The 5,911-nt window shown below is 42.5% G+C and overlaps 1 long non-coding RNA gene across 1 annotated transcript; it reads left to right on the top strand.

Annotated features, from left to right (window-relative positions):
• Positions 1–456: 456 nt before the first annotated feature.
• On the top strand, positions 457–5,464 carry LOC308466810. Its single transcript, XR_013980966.1, has 3 exons — positions 457–3,191; positions 4,239–4,393; positions 4,475–5,464. It is a non-coding gene; the product is annotated as an uncharacterized lncRNA (long non-coding RNA).
• The last annotated feature ends 447 nt before the right edge of the window (positions 5,465–5,911 follow it).

Here is a 5,911-nt window from a genome sequence, read left to right as displayed (position 1 = left end):
CTCAAAGTGACATTAATGGCTGCTGCTTCTATTTTTTCAAAGCAACTATGTATAGGTAGTCTTAATATGTTTTAATATGTGGGAGTGGAGACGTGGAAGGAGCATCTCCATGCCCATTGCTCAGCCAGGACACTGACGTCCTCCTCTGAGGGCCTTCTGATGGTTCCTTTACTTCAAGAAGGGTAGCTACAGGGAACCAGGCAGAGGGCCTTCTCAGTAGTGGCACCTGCCACTATTGAGTGGAATGCCCTCCCTTCAGATGCCAAGGAGATAAAGAACTACATAACTTTTAGAAGACATCTGAAGGCAGTCCTGTATTGGGAAGTTTTTAATGTTTGACGTACTGTGTTTTAATAGATACTGTAATATGTACTGTAAGCCACCCAGAGTGGCTGGGAAATAAAATAATAATAATAATAATAATAATAATAATAATAATAATAATAAATCTAGGATGCCCCTATTTTCAGAGAAATGTTGGAGGGTATGCAGTGAGTTCACATGATAGTTTGCCAATAACAGAGTTTCTTATGCTTCATTGTCCCCTGGCCTGTGACAGAGGTCTCAAACAGCCAAGCCTTCAGGTTAGAATGGTTACAATAATTTTTTGGAAATTATTGTGATTGTGTGGATCCCTTCTACTCTTCCCCTGTGACTTTCTGCTTCAAATAACTACCTTATTGCAAGAAACTTGGCAGAAAGAGTGCTGTATGACTCAACTTTATTGTGAAAAGAGTGACTCAAATGTTTTATAGTCTGACAGAAGTTTCCGGCCAAGCTGAAATGTATGAATATACAAGGAGCTAATTTTTATTTATTTTTTAATCCCGGCAACAACTTTGCATTGCAATACAAATACTTTAATGCTGAGACGATGAATAAGTAATGCTGCTGACGAATGCAGAAATGGTCGGTGGAGGTTATGGAGTTTTGGCTGTTAGGAGTTGAGTGTTAAGTGTTTGCTTTCAACTGCACACAGTGGTTATCTGTTACCCTCTCTCCTCCTTCTAAATGCCCCCCCATTGGCTTAGGGAATTCAGAGGAACCCCCATAACAGCACCCAAAGGGAGGAGAAGGGATATTTTTCCCCATCAGGAAAAGCATAAATGCTCGAAGTGCCACAGCAATCTGTTAGAACAATTTTGGATACTTCCCATAGTTGTGGGTTTAAGACAGCATCATATTCTTCAGATGCACTAACTCCGTTTGCATCAGATACAAACCATAATCAACTTTGTTGGACTGGTCATGTTGTGCAGATGCCTGATTATCATTTTCCAAAGCAATTACTCTATTCCCAACTTTAAAATGGAAAGCGTAATGCTGGTGGTCAACAAAAGAGGTTTAAAGACTCTCTCAAGGCAAATCTAAAAAAATGTAGTATAAGCACAGACAACTGGGAAACACTGGCCTGCGAGCGCTCCAGTTGGAGAACAGCCTTTATCAAAGGTGTCATGGGCTTTGAAGACGCTCGCACTCAGGACGAAAGAGAAAAATGAGCTAAGAGGAAGGCACACTTGGCAAACTCTCACCATGATCAACTCCTGCCTGGAAACCAATGTCCCCACTGTGGAAGGACGTGTGGATCCAGAATCGGCCTTGACAGTCACTTACGTGTTTATGGAAGACAATCTTACTCGGCTACGAGTGACCGGCAAAGAAGAAGAAGAAGATTCACCCCAAAGAGCTACAGTTCTCTGAGTTGTTTAACAACCCATCACTCTTCCAAGATACCAGTAACTCTAACATGATGGTGTACAAGTGTACTGGGAAATGATAAAGAGATGGGGGTGTCTTTTTTTGAAACAACAACAACAACCACCATTTCCCCCCCAAACCAGAGACATTTCTTCTGGGAACCCAGGAGTCAGGAAAATTATTTATATATGCCACTACAGCAGTTCAGATCTTGTTAGCCCCAAAATGGCGGGTGAGTGAGGTCCTTTAAAAGGTGGGTTGGCAATTAAAAATGATTAAAAATATGCAGAGTTGGCAGGTCTAACAAGTAAAATAAGAGAGTAAGAAGATCTCTTGCTCTCTATAAAGAGGAGTGGAAAAGCTTTGTGGAGTATCTGGAAAATAATTATAAACAAGTGAAAACGCTAGCAGCATTAAGGTAAATTCAACAGTATAATATATATTAAAGGAAGAATAAGGGGAGAAAGTGATCTAAATGGATATATAAGAATATGCAGGAATGGTGGGAAAATTAAAGAAACCTTGGAAGAAGGAAGTTGTTGAATGTCTTTATTAAAAGAAAGATATTAATGGTGGAGATGTTTATTTGAAGGTGAATGTGATTTTGGAAATGGTGATAATGAAAATTATATATATATATTTTTTAAAGAATAGCCAATAGGTACCAAGAGCAAGGTTTGATGGGTGTGCTATCTCTGTGTCTCATCATATCAAATAATTACAAGTTGAGTTTTAATTAACCAGGCCCAAGCCCAGACTTTACCAGTGAATAGAGGCATTTTTATCAGAGTTATCTTATTCTTGTGGACTGCATAACAGTTCATCTTCAATATACTCTACCTTATGGGATGTTTCAAGGTACAGGTGATTAGATTTATTACAGTTTTCTCATTTTATAAGCTATTACCACTTTAGGCCCAGGAAAAAAAATGCATTTAAAACTATTTAGTTTATAGGCAGATAAATTATACATGTATTAACTCTATTTATTTCTTAATGTAAAACTAATGGAATAATTGAATTATTGATAAGACATTTCAATGTAATTACATAAATTTATGGCAGACAGAAACACTACTTGCGGCTATGGGGTGTGAATGAGCGAGCCTGTGTGTGGTATCTGGCAAACAAAGGGGAAGAGAAGGCAAATCTATTCTGAAAGGCTTTGCTTGCATCCAGACATAATATGGATTACTGCTTTTTTTAAAAAAAAAAAAAGTGTAAAGGACAAAGGAGGCAAGGCAATTCTGTTTGTTTAATCTGAATGCAAGCTAATGCAGCTTTTTCCAGATTCACCAAGCAGCTGAAGCTTTCATAAAGTTCGGACATTTTTGCCAGAGGTGATGCACCTGTGGACCTCCAGAAATGTTGGACTTCAACTCCTATCAACCCTAAACAGCATCATCAGTGGCCAAGGAGGACAGTGGCCAGGGACAGCTACTTTAGGAGGACCACAGTTTCCCATACCCTGATTTACACAAACGTTCTAAAAGGTCTGTGAAGATAGGACCCCTTTCCTCATCTTTACTGCAAATGTAGTAAAGCTTATGTTCAGATTATGATTTGTATCTGGTGCTTCTTCTTCTTTGGCGATCACTCATAGCCAAGTAAGATTGTCTTCCATGAACACAGTTTTAACAGTGAGTCCGTAAGTGATGCAGCTCGAACTTTTTTGCCTTGGTCCTAGATGTCCTAGCCTAGCCACTGCTGCCATGCCTGCTCCAAATTAGCTATGGGTCAAGTTAGTCTGATCACATGTCTAGGCATCAGCTTCCCCAAAGAATCCATGTCCCACTGGCATCACCATTTGGGGAGTAACCCATCCCATGGTGTTACTCACAGTCTCTCTCTCTCTCTCTCTCTCTCTCTCTCTCTCTCTCTCTCTCTCTCCCTCCTGCATCAACTTCCTACAGGGCTTCCAGAGGCAGTGGGTGGGGTAGCTGGAAACCCCCCTCTGTAAGGCAGTGTTACTATATAAGGGCCATTGGAATAAGGGAAGACCTGGATGTAGATCATAGAATAATATATTGTAGAGTTGAAAGGGTCTATGAGGACCATCTAGTCCAACCCCCTGCAATGCAGGACTCTTTCAACCAATGTGGGGCTCAAACCCCTGACCTTGAGATTAAGAGTCTCATGCTCTACCGAGTGAGCTATCCCTCAAGGGAAAGGAGGGAAACAGCTCTACCAAGCCCAATTATGATCCCTCTGTTCTTCCCATGCTGTTTCCAGAGGAAGTTTTAGACAGCCAATATGGAGCAGATCAAAAAGTTTGACCAAACAAATACAGCTAATTTCCATCACAATGAGTCATTAAGTTCTTGAAACTACTGAGCAATATTATTCCAGAATCCAGACACCATGTATAGAATCTTTGAAGCCAAGGTGTGCAGCTGAGACTTGGCTGACCTGGGTTAAGCCCCAGTCACTCACCAGGCCATTATAATTCCAAAAAAGAAAACATTATGGATTAGATGCTTCCAATTATTCCTCTGCTTGCTGGGTACATATCGTTGTTTTCATTCCTATGATTATGACAGGTCAGTAGCGACAGAACCCGGAGGAGCAGTCCTTCTGATAGGAGGACAGCGCTTGATTAAAAAGTTGCAGCCACATCATTTTCTGCAGAGAGCAAAGAGAAATAGAGAGAACTGGGCACGATTCCAGGATGGGAGGACTGGTTAAAAAGCCAGAGGTATCCAGAATATTTTCACAGTATAGCAGCATCCTTCCTTACATGTTCCTCCTCCCTAAGAATAAATTTTCATTTTTTTAGACTGCTGTGCCAAAGAAATGAATAGCTGGCCTAATTTGACAGGCATCGCAAAGGAAAGAGGCCCGGCATGTGAGGAGATCCAATGTATAATGTATGTTTGATTTATTGCCCTTCTGCCCTCTTCTGTGTTGCCGGCTCACTTAATTTGCTTGGTTTGGTTCGTTTGGTGTGACATGCATGTGGGAAGAACTGTGCAAAAGGCAACTGAAGGGATTGTGGAGATGGATCTGACGGAGCAGAATGCAACGGCCATTTTGTTGAGTGGAGCACCTGGGCATGCACATATCTCACCTGTGATGAGGGAACTGCTCTCTGGTTAGCTACCTGGCCATGTTAAGCCATGCCTTGTTTCTAATTTATAAAGCCCTAAACAACTCAAGAGCAGATTACCTGAAGGACCACCTGCCCTCATATAGTCCTGTAAGGTAACATAGATCATCTGGGGAAAATTCTACTCATGGCACAGTACCCTATGAAATACCACAAGGCTCAAAGACAGACATTTACTGCCATTGCCCCTTCTCTCTGCCATACGCAAAGCATCATCCATCAGCTGCTTCAGGTGGATAGCTGTCAGGGACTGGGCAGAGGAGGAATGGTGGAGACCACCTCCCCAGCTTGACCCGTCCTGGGAGGAGGAAGAGGAAGACAGTTGAGATTTGCAACAGGGATTTGAGGGAGATCACAGCTCAGATGAGAGGAAAAGTTGGGAAATAATGGGAGAGGAGGAGGAGGAGGAGGAGGAAGCACCAGGGGGGATGACAGCTGACAGACACAGTGTCTTAGAAAGCATCCCAGACCCCCTCTCCCAAAACTTGGTGAGCCTTAAAAGTAGGAGAGCAAAGAGCTTGAAGACATAGGGCACTTAGCAGTACCTGTAGGAGAGATGATGAGATTGACGAATGAGGAAGTGGGAGAGATGGGGTTTGGAGATTCATTCAGGACAACACCATTATCCAAGAGGCTGGGTTCTACAGCCTCTCTCTGTAAATACTGAATAAAAAGCGGATGGTAAGAAACCTTTCCTTATCTTTGTATGTTCCTGTAATGGTTGGGTCTCTCCCACAGAAGCGAGACAACTCTGGCAGCAATTAACTCAGGTTTATTGCTCAAAACACACAAATCACTCTGGAGCTCAGTCACTCAGCGTCTGCTTCCAAATTAGCTGTTGCCGAGTCTGAGTTCCGTCCCTTCCTCTTTCCACATTTAAAAACCCCCTTCGCTTCCTTCCCTGTTCATGCCTCTCGATAATTCTTGCTCGCCTGCGCATTATGGGATGGGCTATTTTCAGCGGCCCTCCCTCTGTCGGAGCTTAAACTGTCAGTCTGTGTCTTCCCCCTTGAACTCCCCCCTTCCTTCTCCTTGTTCTCGGAGCTTAGGCTTCTACTGCAACTAGGCTGCTCCTCCCTCGTTCCACATTCCTGCCTAATTACCTCC

The sequence above is a fragment of the Podarcis pityusensis genome (genome assembly GCF_964106645.2).
Source record: "Podarcis pityusensis genome assembly, chromosome: 17".
Lineage (NCBI taxonomy): Eukaryota > Metazoa > Chordata > Lepidosauria > Squamata > Lacertidae > Podarcis > Podarcis pityusensis.
Note: the sequence above shows the minus strand (reverse complement) of the source record. Positions and strands in the feature narration are given on the sequence as shown.